Source organism: Watersipora subatra, chromosome 3, assembly GCF_963576615.1.
Source record: "Watersipora subatra chromosome 3, tzWatSuba1.1, whole genome shotgun sequence".
NCBI classification, from domain to species: domain Eukaryota; kingdom Metazoa; phylum Bryozoa; class Gymnolaemata; order Cheilostomatida; family Watersiporidae; genus Watersipora; species Watersipora subatra.
The window spans coordinates 12,146,327-12,160,047 of NC_088710.1; the positions used below are offsets into that span (position 1 = coordinate 12,146,327).

The window sequence follows — 13,721 nt, forward strand, 5'->3', positions numbered from 1 at the left end:
TTGGCTATTTTGGCAACAAAATGCGTCGGCCGAGAATCGAACCCAAGCTTCCTGCGTGGCAAGAGAGAATTCTACCACTGAACCACCGATGCTGTTTCATGACAAAACTAAAATGTTTTTGCCATTGCGTATAAGTTTTAATATAAGAAAAACAAATAATTTTTGTTACACAGCCACCACCTCGAGATTTTTTCAGACTGATCAGCAACTTTTCTCCCAATCACATTAACACAACAGTTCATTATTTATCCCAATGGCAGCAGCATATTTGCTTGGAATGTTTTCCTGCCAGTTTCATAATCCGAATTGATATTTTAACGAAAGAATAATCATACAAACTATATAAACATATTTTTTGCATACCCACTTGGAGGTCACGGCGTTGTCATTGGCTCATTAGGCAAAAAAATGCATAGGCCGGGATTCAATCTTGGGCCTCCTACGTGGCAGGCGAGAGTTCTACTACGGAACAACTGATGCTGTCTCGTGACATCACAAAAATGGATTTGCTATTGAATGTGTTCTGCAATAAGAAAAACAATGATTCTGGTTACACAGCCACAACCTCAAGATGTTTTCAGACTCATCAGCAACTTTTTCGCCCAATCACATTAATACAACAGTCCATTAGTTATCCCAACGGTAGAAGCATATTTGCTTGGAAAGTTTTCCTGCTAGTTTCAAAATGCGAATTGATGTTTTAACAAAAACGTAATCATACAAACTACATAAACATCTTTTTGTATACTCACTTGGTGGTCACAGCGTTTTCATTGCCTAATTAGGCAACAAACTCCACCGGCTGTGAATCGAACCCAGGCCTCCCGCCTGGCAGGTGAGAATTCTACCACCAAACCACCGATGCTGTTTCATGACCAAATTAAAATGTTTTTGCCATTGCGTATAATTTTTACTATGATAAAACCCAATGATTTTGGTTACACAGCCACAACCCCGAGATGTTTTTAGACTTATCAGCAACTTTTTTTTCCAATCACATTGATACAACAGTTCATTATATATCCCAACGGCAGAAGAATCTTTGCTTGGAAGGTTTTCCTGCCAGTTTCATAATGTGAATTGATGTTTTAACGAAAGCATAATCATTCTAACTACATAAACATTTTTTGTATACTCACTCAGTGGTCACAGCGTTTTCATTGGCTAGTTAGGCAACAAAATGCATCGGCTGGGAATCGAACCCGGGCCTCCCACGTGGCAGGCGAGAATTCTACCACTGAACCACTGACGTTGTTTCATGACAAAACTAAAATGTTTTTGCTATTGCTTATAATTTTTAAGATGATAAAACCCAATGATTTCAGTTACGCAGCCACCTCCCCGAGATGTTTTTGGACTTATCAGCAACTTTTTTGCCCAATCACATTGATACAACAGTTCATTATTTATCCAAACGGCAGAAGAATCTTTGCTTGGAAGGTTTTCCTGCCAGTTTCATAATGTGAATTGATGTTTTAACGAAAGCATAATCATACTAACTACATAAACATTTTTTGTATACTCAATCGGTGGTCACAGCGTTTTCATTGGCTAGTTAGGCACTAAAATGCATCGGCCGGGAATCGAACCCGGGCCTCCCGCGTGGCAGGCGAGAATTCTACCACTGAACCACCGATGCTGTTTCATGACAAAACTAAAATGTTTTTGCTATTGCGTATAATTTTTAAGATGATAAAACCCAATGATTTCAGTTACGCAGCCACCTCCCCGAGATGTTTTAAGACTTATCAGCAACTTTTTTGCCCAATCACATTGATACAACAGTTCATTGTTTATCCCAACGGCAGAACAATCTTTGCTTGGAAGGTTTTCCTACCACTTTCATAATGTGAATTGATGTTTTAACGAAAGCATAATCATTCTAACTACATAAACATTTTTTGTATACTCACTCGGTGGTCACAGCGTTTTTATTCCCTAATTAGGCAACAAAATGCATCGGCCGGAAGTCGAACCCGGGCCTCCCGCGTGGCAGGCGAGAATTCTACCACCGAACCACCAATGCTGTTTCCTGACCAAACGAAAATGTTTTTGCCATTACGGATAATTTTTAGTATAATAAAAACCAATGATTTTAGTTACACAGCCACCACCTCGAGATGTTTCAGACTTATCAGCAACTTTTTCGCCCAATCACATTAATACAACAGATCATTATTTATCCCAACGGCAAAAGCATATTTGCTTGGAAAGTTTACCTGCCAGTTCCATAAGCGATTGATGTTTTAACGAAAGCATAATCATACAAACTACATAAACATCTTTTTGTATACTCACTTGGTGGTCACAGCGTTTTCATTGGCTATTTAGGCAACAAAATGCGTCGGCCGAGAATCGAACCCAAGCTTCCTGCGTGGCAAGGGAGAATTCTACCACTGAACCACCGATGCTGTTTCATGACAAAACTAAAATGTTTTTGCCATTGCGTATAATTTTTAGTATAATAAAAACAAATAAATTTTGTTACACAGCCACCACCTCGAGATTTTTTCAGACTGATCAGCAACTTTTCTCCCAATCACATTAACACAACAGTTCATTATTTATCCCAATGGCAGCAGCATATTTGCTTGGAATGTTTTCCTGCCAGTTTCATAATCCGAATTGATATTTTAACGAAAGAATAATCATACAAACTATATAAACATATTTTTTGCATACCCACTTGGAGGTCACGGCGTTGTCATTGGCTCATTAGGCAAAAAAATGCATAGGCCGGGATTCAATCTTGGGCCTCCCACGTGGCAGGCGAAAGTTCTACTACCGAACAACTGAAGCTGTCTTGTGACATCACAAAAATGGATTTGCTATTGAATGTGTTCTGCAATAAGAAAAACAATGATTTTGGTTACACCGCCACAACCTCGAGATGTTTTCAGACTCATCAGCAACTTTTTCGCCCAATCACATTAATACAACAGTCCATTAGTTATCCCAACGGCAAAAGCATATTTGCTTGGAAAGTTTTCCTGCTAGTTACATAATGCGGCTTGATGTTTTAACGAAAGCATAATCATACAAACTACATAAACATCTCTTTGTATACTCACTTGGTGGTCACAGCGTTTTCATTGCCTAATTAGGCAACAAAGTCCATCGGCCAGGAATCGAACCCGGGCCTCCCACGTGGTAGGCGAGAATTCTACCACTGAACCACCGATGCTGTTTCATGACAAAACTAAAATGTTTTTGCTATTGCGTATAAATTTTAAGATGATAAAACCCAATGATTTCAGTTACGCAGCCACCACCCCGAGATGTTTTTTGGACTTATCAGCAACTTTTTTGCCCAATCACATTGATACAACAGTTCATTATTTATCCAAACGGCAGAAGAATCTTTGCTTGGAAGGTTTTCCTGCCAGTTTCATAATGTGAATTGATGTTTTAACGAAAGCATAATCATACAATCTACATAAAACATCTTTTTGTATACTAACTTGATGGTCACAGCGTTTTCATTGGCTGATTAGGCAACAAAATGCATCGGCCGGGAATCGAACCCAGGCCTACTGCGTGGCAGGCGAGAATTCTACCACTGAACCACCGATGCAAATTCATGACAAAACTAAAATGTTTTTGCCATTGCGTATGATTTTTAGTATAATAAAACCAATGATTTTAGTTACACAGCCACCACCTCGAGATGTTTTCAGACTTATCAGCAACTTTTTCGCCCAATCACATTAATACAACAGTCCATTAGTTATCCCAACGGTAGAAGCATACTTGCTTGGAAAGTTTTCCTGCTAGTTACAAAATGCGACTTGATGTTGTAACGAAAGCATAATCATTCAAACTACATAAACATCTTTTTGTATACTCACTCGGTGGTCACAGCGTTTTTATTGCCTAATTAAGCAACAAAATCCATCAGCCGGGAATCGAACCCGGGCTTCCCGCGTGGCAGGCGAGAATTCTATCACTGAACCACCGATGCTGTTTCATGACAAAACTAAAATGTTTTTGCTATTGCGTATAATTTTTAAGATGATAAAACCTAACGATTTCAGTTACGCAGCCACCACCCCGAGATGTTTTTGGACTTATCAGCAACTTTTTTGTCCAATCACATTGATACAACAGTTCATTATATATCCCAACAGCAGAAGAATCTTTGCTTGGAAGGTTTTCCTGCCATTTTCATAATGTGAATTGATGTTTCAACGAAAGCATAATAATACTAACTACATAAACATTTTTTGTATACTCACGCGGTGGTCACAGCGTTTTTATTGCCTAATTAGGCAACAAAATGCATCGGCCGGGAATCGAACCCGGGCCTCCTGCGTGGCAGGCGAGAATTCTACCACTGAACCACCGATGCTGTTTAATGACAGAACAAAAATGTTTTTGCCATTGCGTATAATTTTTAAGATGATAAAACCCAATGATTTCAGTTACGCAGCCACCTCCCCGAGATGTTTTGTGACTTATCAGCAACTTTTTTGCCTAATCACATTGATACAACAGTTCATTATTTATCCCAACGGCAGAATAATCTTTGCTTGGAAGGTTTTCCTACCACTTTCATAACGTGAATTGATGTTTTAACGAAAGCATAATCATACTAACTACATAAACATTTTTCGTATACTCACTCGGTGGTCACAGCGTTTTCATTGGCTAATTAGGCACTAAAATGCATCGGCCGGGAATCGAACCCGGGCCTCCCGCGTGGCAGGCGAGAATTCTACCACTGAACCACCGATGCTGTTTCATGACAAAATTAAAATGTTTTTGCCATTGCGTATAAGTTTTAGTATAATAAAAACAAATAAATTTTGTTACACAGCCACCACCTCGAGATTTTTTCAGACTGATCAGCAACTTTTCGCCCAATCACATTAACACAACAGTTCATTATTTATCCAAATGACAGCAGCATATTTGCTTGGAATGTTTTCCTGCCAGTTTCATAATCCGAATTGATAATTTAACGAAAGAATAATCATACAAACTATATAAACATATTTTTTGCATACCCACTTGATGGTCACGGCGTTGTCATTGGCTCATTAGGCAAAAAAATGCATAGGCCGGGATTTAATCTTGGGCCTCCCACGTGGCAGGCGAGAATACTACTACGGAACCACTGATGCTGTCTCGTGACATCACAAAAATGGATTTGCTATTGAATGTGTTCTGCAATAAGAAAAACAATGATTTTGGTTACACAGCCACAACCTCGAGATGTTTTCAGACTCATCAGCAACTTTTTCGCCCAATCACATTAATACAACAGTCCATTAGTTATCCCGACGGTAGAAGCATATTTGCTTGGAAAGTTTTCCTTCTAGTTACATAATGCGACTTGATGTTTTAACGAAAGCATAATCATACAAACTACATAAACATCTTTTTGTATACTCACTTGGTGGTCACAGCGTTTTCATTGGCTAATTAGGCACTAAAATGCATCGGCCGGGAATCGAACCCGGGCCTCCCGCGTGGCAGGTGAGAATTCTACCACTGAACCACCGATGCTGTTTCATGACAAAACTAAAACGTTTTTGCTATTGCGTATAATTTTTAAGATGATAAAACCCAATGATTTCAGTTACGCAGCCTCCTCCCCGAGATGTTTTGGGACTTATCAGCAACTTTTTTGCCTAATCACATTGATACAACAGTTCATTATTTATCCCAACGGCAGAACAATCTTTGCTTGGAAGGTTTTCCTACCGCTTTCATAATGTGAATTGATGTTTTAACGAAAGCATAATCATACTAACTACATAAACATTTTTCGTATACTCACTCGGTGGTCACAGCGTTTTCATTGGCTAATTAGGCACTAAAATGCATCGGCCGGGAATCGAACCCGGGCCTCCCGCGTGGCAGGCGAGAATTCTACCACTGAACCACCGATGCTGTTTCATGACAAAACTAAAATGTTTTTGCTATTGCGTATAATTTTTAAGATGATAAAACCCAATGATTTCAGTTACGCAGCCACCTCCCCGAGATGTTTTAGGACTTATCAGCAACTTTTTTGCCCAATCACATTGATACAACAGTTCATTATTTATCCCAACGGCAGAAAAATCTTTGCTTGGAAGGTTTTCCTACCACTTTCATAATGTGAATTGATGTTTTAACGAAAGCATAATCATTCTAACTACATAAACATTTTTTGTATACTCACTCGGTCGTCACAGCGTTTTTATTGCCTAAATAGGCAACAAAATGCATCGGCCGGGAATCGAACCCGGGCATCCCACGTGGCAGGCGAGAATTCTACCACTGAACCACCGATGCTGTTTCATGACAAAACTAAAATGTTTTTGCCATTGCGTATAATTTTTAAGATGATAAAACCCAATGATTTCAGTTACGCAGCCTCCTCCTCGAGATGTTTTCAGACTCATCAGCAACTTTTTCGCCCAATCACATTAATACAACAGTCCATTAGTTATCCCAACGGTAGAAGCATATTTGCTTGGAAAGTTTTCTTGCTAGTTACATAATGCGACTTGATGTTTTAACGAAAGCATAATCATACAAACTACATAAACATCTTTTTGTATACTCATTTGGTGGTCACAGCGTTTTCATTGCCTAATTAAGCAACAAAATCCATCGGCCGGGAATCGAACCCGGGCCTCCCGCGTGGCAGGCGAGAGTTCTACCACTGAACCACCGATGCTGTTTCATGACAAAACTAAAATGTTTTTGTCATTACGGATAATTTTTAGTATAATAAAAACCAATGATTTCAGTTACACAGCCACCACCTCGAGATGTTTTCAGACTTATCAGCAACTTTTTCGCCCAATCACATTAATACACCAGATCATTATTTATCCCAACGGCAAAAGCATATTTGCTTGGAAAGTTTCCCTGCCAGTTCCATAATGCGATTTGATGTTTTAACGAAAGCATAATCATACAAACTACATAAACATCTTTTTGTATACTCACTTGGTGGTCACAGCGTTTTCATTGACTAGTTAGGCAACAAAATGCATCGGCCAGGAATCGAACCCAGGCCTCCCGCGTGGCAGGCGAGAATTCTACCACTGAACCACCGATGCTGTTTCATGACCAAATTTAAATGTTTTTGCCATTGCGTATATTTTTTAGTATGATAAAACCCAATGATTTCAGTTACACAGCCACCACCTCGAAATGTTTTCGGACTTATCAGCAACTTTTTTGCCTAATCATATTGATACAACAGTTCATTATTTATCCCAACGGCAGAAGATTCTTTGCTTGGAAGGTTTTTCTGCCAGTTTCATAATGCGAAGTGATGTTTTAACGAAAGCATAATCATACAATCTACATAAAACGTCTTTTTGTATACTAACTTGATGGTCACAGCGTTTTCATTGGCTGATTAGGCAACAAAATGCATCGGCCGGGAATCGAACCCAGGCCTCCTGCGTGGCAGGCGAGAATTCTACCACTGAACCACCGATGCCGCTTCATGACAAAACTAAAATGTTTTTGCCATTGCGTATAATTTTTAGTATGATAAAACCCAATGATTTTGGTTACACAGCCACCATCTCGAGATGTTTTCAGACTCATCAGCAACTTTTTCGCCCAATCACATTAATACAACAGTCCATTAGTTATCCCAACGGTAGAAGCATACTTGCATGGAAAGTTTTCCTGCTAGTTACATAATGCGACTTGATGTTTTAACGAAAACATAATCATACAAACTACATAAACATCTTTTTGTATACTCACTCGGTGGTCACAGCGTTTTTATTGCCTAATTAAGCAACAAAATCCATCGGCCGGGAATCGAACCCGGGCTTCCCGCGTGGCAGGCGAGAATTCTACCACTGAACCACCGATGCTGTTTTATGACAAAACTAAAATGTTTTTGCTATTGCGTATAATTTTTAAGATGATAAAACCTAATGATTTCAGTTACGCAGCCACCACCCCGAGATGTTTTCGGACTTATCAGCAACTTTTTTGTCCAATCACATTGATACAACAGTTCATTATATATCCCAACGGCAGAAGAATCTTTGCTTGGAATGTTTTCCTGCCATTTTCATAATGTGAATTGATGTTTTAACGAAAGCATAATAATACTAACTACATAAACATTTTTTGTATACTCACGCGGTGGTCACAGCGTTTTCATTGCCTAATTAGGCACTAAAATGCATCGGCCGGTAATTGAACCCGGGCCTCCCGCGTGGCAGGCGAGAATTCTATCACTGAACCACCGATGCTGTTTCATGACAAAACTAAAATGTTTTTGCTATTGCGTATAATTTTTAAGATGATAAAACCCAATGATTTCAGTTACGCAACCACGTCCCCGAGATGTTTTAGGACTTATCAGCAACTTTTTTGCCCAATCACATTGATACAACAGTTCATTATTTATCCCAACGGCAGAACAATCTTTGCTTGGAAGGTTTTCCTACCACTTTCATAATGTGAATTGATGTTTTAACGAAAGCATAATCATACTAACTACATAAACATTTTTCGTATACTCACTCGGTGGTCACAGCGTTTTCATTGGCTATTTAGGCAACAAAATGCGTCGGCCGAGAATCGAACCCAAGCTTCCTGCGTGGCAAGGGAGACTTCTACAACTGAACCACCGATGCTGTTTCATGACAAAATTAAAATGTTTTTGTCATTGCGTATAAGTTTTACTATAATAAAAACAAATAATTTTTGTTACACAGCCACCACCTCGAGATGTTTTCAGACTTATCAGCAACTTTTTCGCCCAATCACATTAATACAACAGATCATTATTTATCCCAACGGCAAAAGCATATTTGCTTGGAAAGTTTCCCTGCCAGTTCCATAATGCGATTTGATGTTTTAACGAAAGCATAATCATACAAACTACATAAACATCTTTTTGTATTTTCAATTGGTGGTCACAGCGTTTTCATTGGCTAGTTAGGCAACAAAATGCATCGGCCGGGAATCGAACCCAGGCCTCCCGCGTGGCAGGCGAGAATTCTACCACTGAACCACCGATGCTGTTTCATGACCAAATTAAAATGTTTTTGCCATTGCGTATAATTTTTAGTATGATAAAACCCAATGATTTTGGTTACACAGCCACAACCTCGAGATGTTTTCAGACTCATCAGCAACTTTTTCGCCCAATCACATTAATACAACAGTCCATTAGTTATCCCAACGGTAGAAGCATACTTGCTTGGAAAGTTTTCCTGCTAGTTACATAATGCGACTTGATGTTTTAACGAAAACATAATCATACAAACTACATAAACATCTTTTTGTATACTCACTCGGTGGTCACAGCGTTTTTATTGCCTAATTAAGCAACAAAATCCATCGGCCGGGAATCGAACCCGGGCTTCCCGCGTGGCAGGCGAGAAATCTACCACTGAACCACCGATGCTGTTTCATGACAAAACTAAAATGTTTTTGCTATTGCGTATAATTTTTAAGATGATAAAACTCAATGATTTCAGTTACGCAGCCACCTCCCCGAGATGTTTTAGGACTTATCAGCAACTTTTTTGCCCAATCACATTGATACAACAGTTCATTATATATCCCAACGGCAGAAGAATCTTTGCTTGGAAGGTTTTCCTGCCATTTTCATAATGTGAATTGATGTTTTAACGAAAGCATAATAATACTAACTACATAAACATTTTTTGTATACTCACGCGGTGGTCACAGCGTTTTCATTGCCTAATTAGGCACTAAAATGCATCAGCCGGGAATTGAACCCGGGCCTCCCGCGTGGCAGGCGAGAATTCTATCAATGAACCACCGATGCTGTTTCATGACAAAACTAAAATGTTTTTGCTATTGCGTATAAGTTTTACTATAATAAAAACAAATAATTTTTGTTACACAGCCACCACCTCGAGATGTTTTCAGACTTATCAGCAACTTTTTCGCCCAATCACATTAATACAACAGATCATTATTTATCCCAACGGCAAAAGCATATTTGCTTGGAAAGTTTCCCTCCCAGTTCCATAATGCGATTTGATGTTTTAACGAAAGCATAATCATACAAACTACATAAACATTTTTTGTATACTCAATTGGTGGTCACAGCGTTTTCATTGGCTAGTTAGGCAACAAAATGCATCGGCCGGGAATCGAACCCAGGCCTCCCGCGTGGCAGGCGAGAAATCTACCACTGAACCACCGATGCTGTTTCATGACAAAACTAAAATGTTTTTGCTATTGCGTATAATTTTTAAGATGATAAAACCCAATGATTTCAGTTACGCAGCCACCTCCCCGAGATGTTTTAGGACTTATCAGCAACTTTTTTGCCCAATCACATTGATACAACAGTTCATTATTTATCCCAACGGCAGAACAATCTTTGCTTGGAAGGTTTTCCTACCACTTTCATAATGTGAATTGATGTTTTAACGAAAGCATAATCATTCTAACTACATAAACATTTTTTGTATACTCACTCGGTGGTCACAGCGTTTTTATTGCCTAATTAGGCAACAAAATGCATCGGCCGGGAATCGAACCCGGGCCTCCCGCGTGGCAGGCGAGAATTCTACCAACGAACCACCGATGCTGTTTCATGACAAAACTAAAATGTTTTTGCCATTACGGATAATATTTAGTATAATAAAAACCAATGATTTTAGTTACACAGCCACCACCTCGAGATGTTTTCTGACTTATCAGCAACTTTTTCGCCCAATCACATTAATACACCAGATCATTATTTATCCCAACGGCAAAAGCATATTTGCTTGGAAAGTTTCCCTGCTAGTTTCAAAATGCGAATTGATGTTTTAACAAAAACGTAATCATACAAACTACATAAACATCTTTTTGTATACTCACTTGGTGGTCACAGCGTTTTCATTGGCTATTTTGGCAACAAAATGCGTCGGCCGAGAATCGAACCCAAGCTTCCTGCGTGGCAAGAGAGAATTCTACCACTGAACCACCGATGCTGTTTCATGACAAAACTAAAATGTTTTTGCCATTGCGTATAAGTTTTAATATAAGAAAAACAAATAATTTTTGTTACACAGCCACCACCTCGAGATTTTTTCAGACTGATCAGCAACTTTTCTCCCAATCACATTAACACAACAGTTCATTATTTATCCCAATGGCAGCAGCATATTTGCTTGGAATGTTTTCCTGCCAGTTTCATAATCCGAATTGATATTTTAACGAAAGAATAATCATACAAACTATATAAACATATTTTTTGCATACCCACTTGGAGGTCACGGCGTTGTCATTGGCTCATTAGGCAAAAAAATGCATAGGCCGGGATTCAATCTTGGGCCTCCTACGTGGCAGGCGAGAGTTCTACTACGGAACAACTGATGCTGTCTCGTGACATCACAAAAATGGATTTGCTATTGAATGTGTTCTGCAATAAGAAAAACAATGATTCTGGTTACACAGCCACAACCTCAAGATGTTTTCAGACTCATCAGCAACTTTTTCGCCCAATCACATTAATACAACAGTCCATTAGTTATCCCAACGGTAGAAGCATATTTGCTTGGAAAGTTTTCCTGCTAGTTTCAAAATGCGAATTGATGTTTTAACAAAAACGTAATCATACAAACTACATAAACATCTTTTTGTATACTCACTTGGTGGTCACAGCGTTTTCATTGCCTAATTAGGCAACAAACTCCACCGGCTGTGAATCGAACCCAGGCCTCCCGCCTGGCAGGTGAGAATTCTACCACCAAACCACCGATGCTGTTTCATGACCAAATTAAAATGTTTTTGCCATTGCGTATAATTTTTACTATGATAAAACCCAATGATTTTGGTTACACAGCCACAACCCCGAGATGTTTTTAGACTTATCAGCAACTTTTTTTTCCAATCACATTGATACAACAGTTCATTATATATCCCAACGGCAGAAGAATCTTTGCTTGGAAGGTTTTCCTGCCAGTTTCATAATGTGAATTGATGTTTTAACGAAAGCATAATCATTCTAACTACATAAACATTTTTTGTATACTCACTCAGTGGTCACAGCGTTTTCATTGGCTAGTTAGGCAACAAAATGCATCGGCTGGGAATCGAACCCGGGCCTCCCACGTGGCAGGCGAGAATTCTACCACTGAACCACTGACGTTGTTTCATGACAAAACTAAAATGTTTTTGCTATTGCTTATAATTTTTAAGATGATAAAACCCAATGATTTCAGTTACGCAGCCACCTCCCCGAGATGTTTTTGGACTTATCAGCAACTTTTTTGCCCAATCACATTGATACAACAGTTCATTATTTATCCAAACGGCAGAAGAATCTTTGCTTGGAAGGTTTTCCTGCCAGTTTCATAATGTGAATTGATGTTTTAACGAAAGCATAATCATACTAACTACATAAACATTTTTTGTATACTCAATCGGTGGTCACAGCGTTTTCATTGGCTAGTTAGGCACTAAAATGCATCGGCCGGGAATCGAACCCGGGCCTCCCGCGTGGCAGGCGAGAATTCTACCACTGAACCACCGATGCTGTTTCATGACAAAACTAAAATGTTTTTGCTATTGCGTATAATTTTTAAGATGATAAAACCCAATGATTTCAGTTACGCAGCCACCTCCCCGAGATGTTTTAAGACTTATCAGCAACTTTTTTGCCCAATCACATTGATACAACAGTTCATTGTTTATCCCAACGGCAGAACAATCTTTGCTTGGAAGGTTTTCCTACCACTTTCATAATGTGAATTGATGTTTTAACGAAAGCATAATCATTCTAACTACATAAACATTTTTTGTATACTCACTCGGTGGTCACAGCGTTTTTATTCCCTAATTAGGCAACAAAATGCATCGGCCGGAAGTCGAACCCGGGCCTCCCGCGTGGCAGGCGAGAATTCTACCACCGAACCACCAATGCTGTTTCCTGACCAAACGAAAATGTTTTTGCCATTACGGATAATTTTTAGTATAATAAAAACCAATGATTTTAGTTACACAGCCACCACCTCGAGATGTTTCAGACTTATCAGCAACTTTTTCGCCCAATCACATTAATACAACAGATCATTATTTATCCCAACGGCAAAAGCATATTTGCTTGGAAAGTTTACCTGCCAGTTCCATAAGCGATTGATGTTTTAACGAAAGCATAATCATACAAACTACATAAACATCTTTTTGTATACTCACTTGGTGGTCACAGCGTTTTCATTGGCTATTTAGGCAACAAAATGCGTCGGCCGAGAATCGAACCCAAGCTTCCTGCGTGGCAAGGGAGAATTCTACCACTGAACCACCGATGCTGTTTCATGACAAAACTAAAATGTTTTTGCCATTGCGTATAATTTTTAGTATAATAAAAACAAATAAATTTTGTTACACAGCCACCACCTCGAGATTTTTTCAGACTGATCAGCAACTTTTCTCCCAATCACATTAACACAACAGTTCATTATTTATCCCAATGGCAGCAGCATATTTGCTTGGAATGTTTTCCTGCCAGTTTCATAATCCGAATTGATATTTTAACGAAAGAATAATCATACAAACTATATAAACATATTTTTTGCATACCCACTTGGAGGTCACGGCGTTGTCATTGGCTCATTAGGCAAAAAAATGCATAGGCCGGGATTCAATCTTGGGCCTCCCACGTGGCAGGCGAAAGTTCTACTACCGAACAACTGAAGCTGTCTTGTGACATCACAAAAATGGATTTGCTATTGAATGTGTTCTGCAATAAGAAAAACAATGATTTTGGTTACACCGCC

General features: G+C 39.1%; 15 non-coding genes across 15 annotated transcripts; all 15 read right to left on the reverse strand.

The window, feature by feature from the left end:
• Positions 1 to 1,568: 1,568 nt before the first annotated feature.
• Positions 1,569 to 1,639, reverse strand: Trnag-gcc (transfer RNA glycine (anticodon GCC)). Its single transcript has one exon. It is a non-coding gene; the product is annotated as a tRNA-Gly (tRNA).
• Positions 1,640 to 3,113: 1,474 nt separating this feature from the next.
• On the reverse strand, positions 3,114 to 3,184 carry Trnag-acc (transfer RNA glycine (anticodon ACC)). Its single transcript has one exon. It is a non-coding gene; the product is annotated as a tRNA-Gly (tRNA).
• A 1,093-nt stretch (positions 3,185 to 4,277) lies between these two features.
• Positions 4,278 to 4,348, reverse strand: Trnag-gcc (transfer RNA glycine (anticodon GCC)). Its single transcript has one exon. It is a non-coding gene; the product is annotated as a tRNA-Gly (tRNA).
• Positions 4,349 to 4,664: 316 nt separating this feature from the next.
• Positions 4,665 to 4,735, reverse strand: Trnag-gcc (transfer RNA glycine (anticodon GCC)). The gene has a single exon. It is a non-coding gene; the product is annotated as a tRNA-Gly (tRNA).
• A 702-nt stretch (positions 4,736 to 5,437) lies between these two features.
• Positions 5,438 to 5,508, reverse strand: Trnag-gcc (transfer RNA glycine (anticodon GCC)). The gene has a single exon. It is a non-coding gene; the product is annotated as a tRNA-Gly (tRNA).
• Positions 5,509 to 5,824: 316 nt separating this feature from the next.
• Trnag-gcc (transfer RNA glycine (anticodon GCC)) lies at positions 5,825 to 5,895 on the reverse strand. Its single transcript has one exon. It is a non-coding gene; the product is annotated as a tRNA-Gly (tRNA).
• Positions 5,896 to 6,211: 316 nt separating this feature from the next.
• Trnag-gcc (transfer RNA glycine (anticodon GCC)) lies at positions 6,212 to 6,282 on the reverse strand. The gene has a single exon. It is a non-coding gene; the product is annotated as a tRNA-Gly (tRNA).
• A 317-nt stretch (positions 6,283 to 6,599) lies between these two features.
• Positions 6,600 to 6,670, reverse strand: Trnag-gcc (transfer RNA glycine (anticodon GCC)). The gene has a single exon. It is a non-coding gene; the product is annotated as a tRNA-Gly (tRNA).
• A 317-nt stretch (positions 6,671 to 6,987) lies between these two features.
• Trnag-gcc (transfer RNA glycine (anticodon GCC)) lies at positions 6,988 to 7,058 on the reverse strand. The gene has a single exon. It is a non-coding gene; the product is annotated as a tRNA-Gly (tRNA).
• A 318-nt stretch (positions 7,059 to 7,376) lies between these two features.
• On the reverse strand, positions 7,377 to 7,447 carry Trnag-gcc (transfer RNA glycine (anticodon GCC)). The gene has a single exon. It is a non-coding gene; the product is annotated as a tRNA-Gly (tRNA).
• Positions 7,448 to 7,764: 317 nt separating this feature from the next.
• Trnag-gcc (transfer RNA glycine (anticodon GCC)) lies at positions 7,765 to 7,835 on the reverse strand. Its single transcript has one exon. It is a non-coding gene; the product is annotated as a tRNA-Gly (tRNA).
• A 1,091-nt stretch (positions 7,836 to 8,926) lies between these two features.
• On the reverse strand, positions 8,927 to 8,997 carry Trnag-gcc (transfer RNA glycine (anticodon GCC)). The gene has a single exon. It is a non-coding gene; the product is annotated as a tRNA-Gly (tRNA).
• A 1,091-nt stretch (positions 8,998 to 10,088) lies between these two features.
• Trnag-gcc (transfer RNA glycine (anticodon GCC)) lies at positions 10,089 to 10,159 on the reverse strand. Its single transcript has one exon. It is a non-coding gene; the product is annotated as a tRNA-Gly (tRNA).
• A 316-nt stretch (positions 10,160 to 10,475) lies between these two features.
• On the reverse strand, positions 10,476 to 10,546 carry Trnag-gcc (transfer RNA glycine (anticodon GCC)). Its single transcript has one exon. It is a non-coding gene; the product is annotated as a tRNA-Gly (tRNA).
• A 1,864-nt stretch (positions 10,547 to 12,410) lies between these two features.
• Positions 12,411 to 12,481, reverse strand: Trnag-gcc (transfer RNA glycine (anticodon GCC)). The gene has a single exon. It is a non-coding gene; the product is annotated as a tRNA-Gly (tRNA).
• Between the last annotated feature and the right edge of the window lie 1,240 nt (positions 12,482 to 13,721).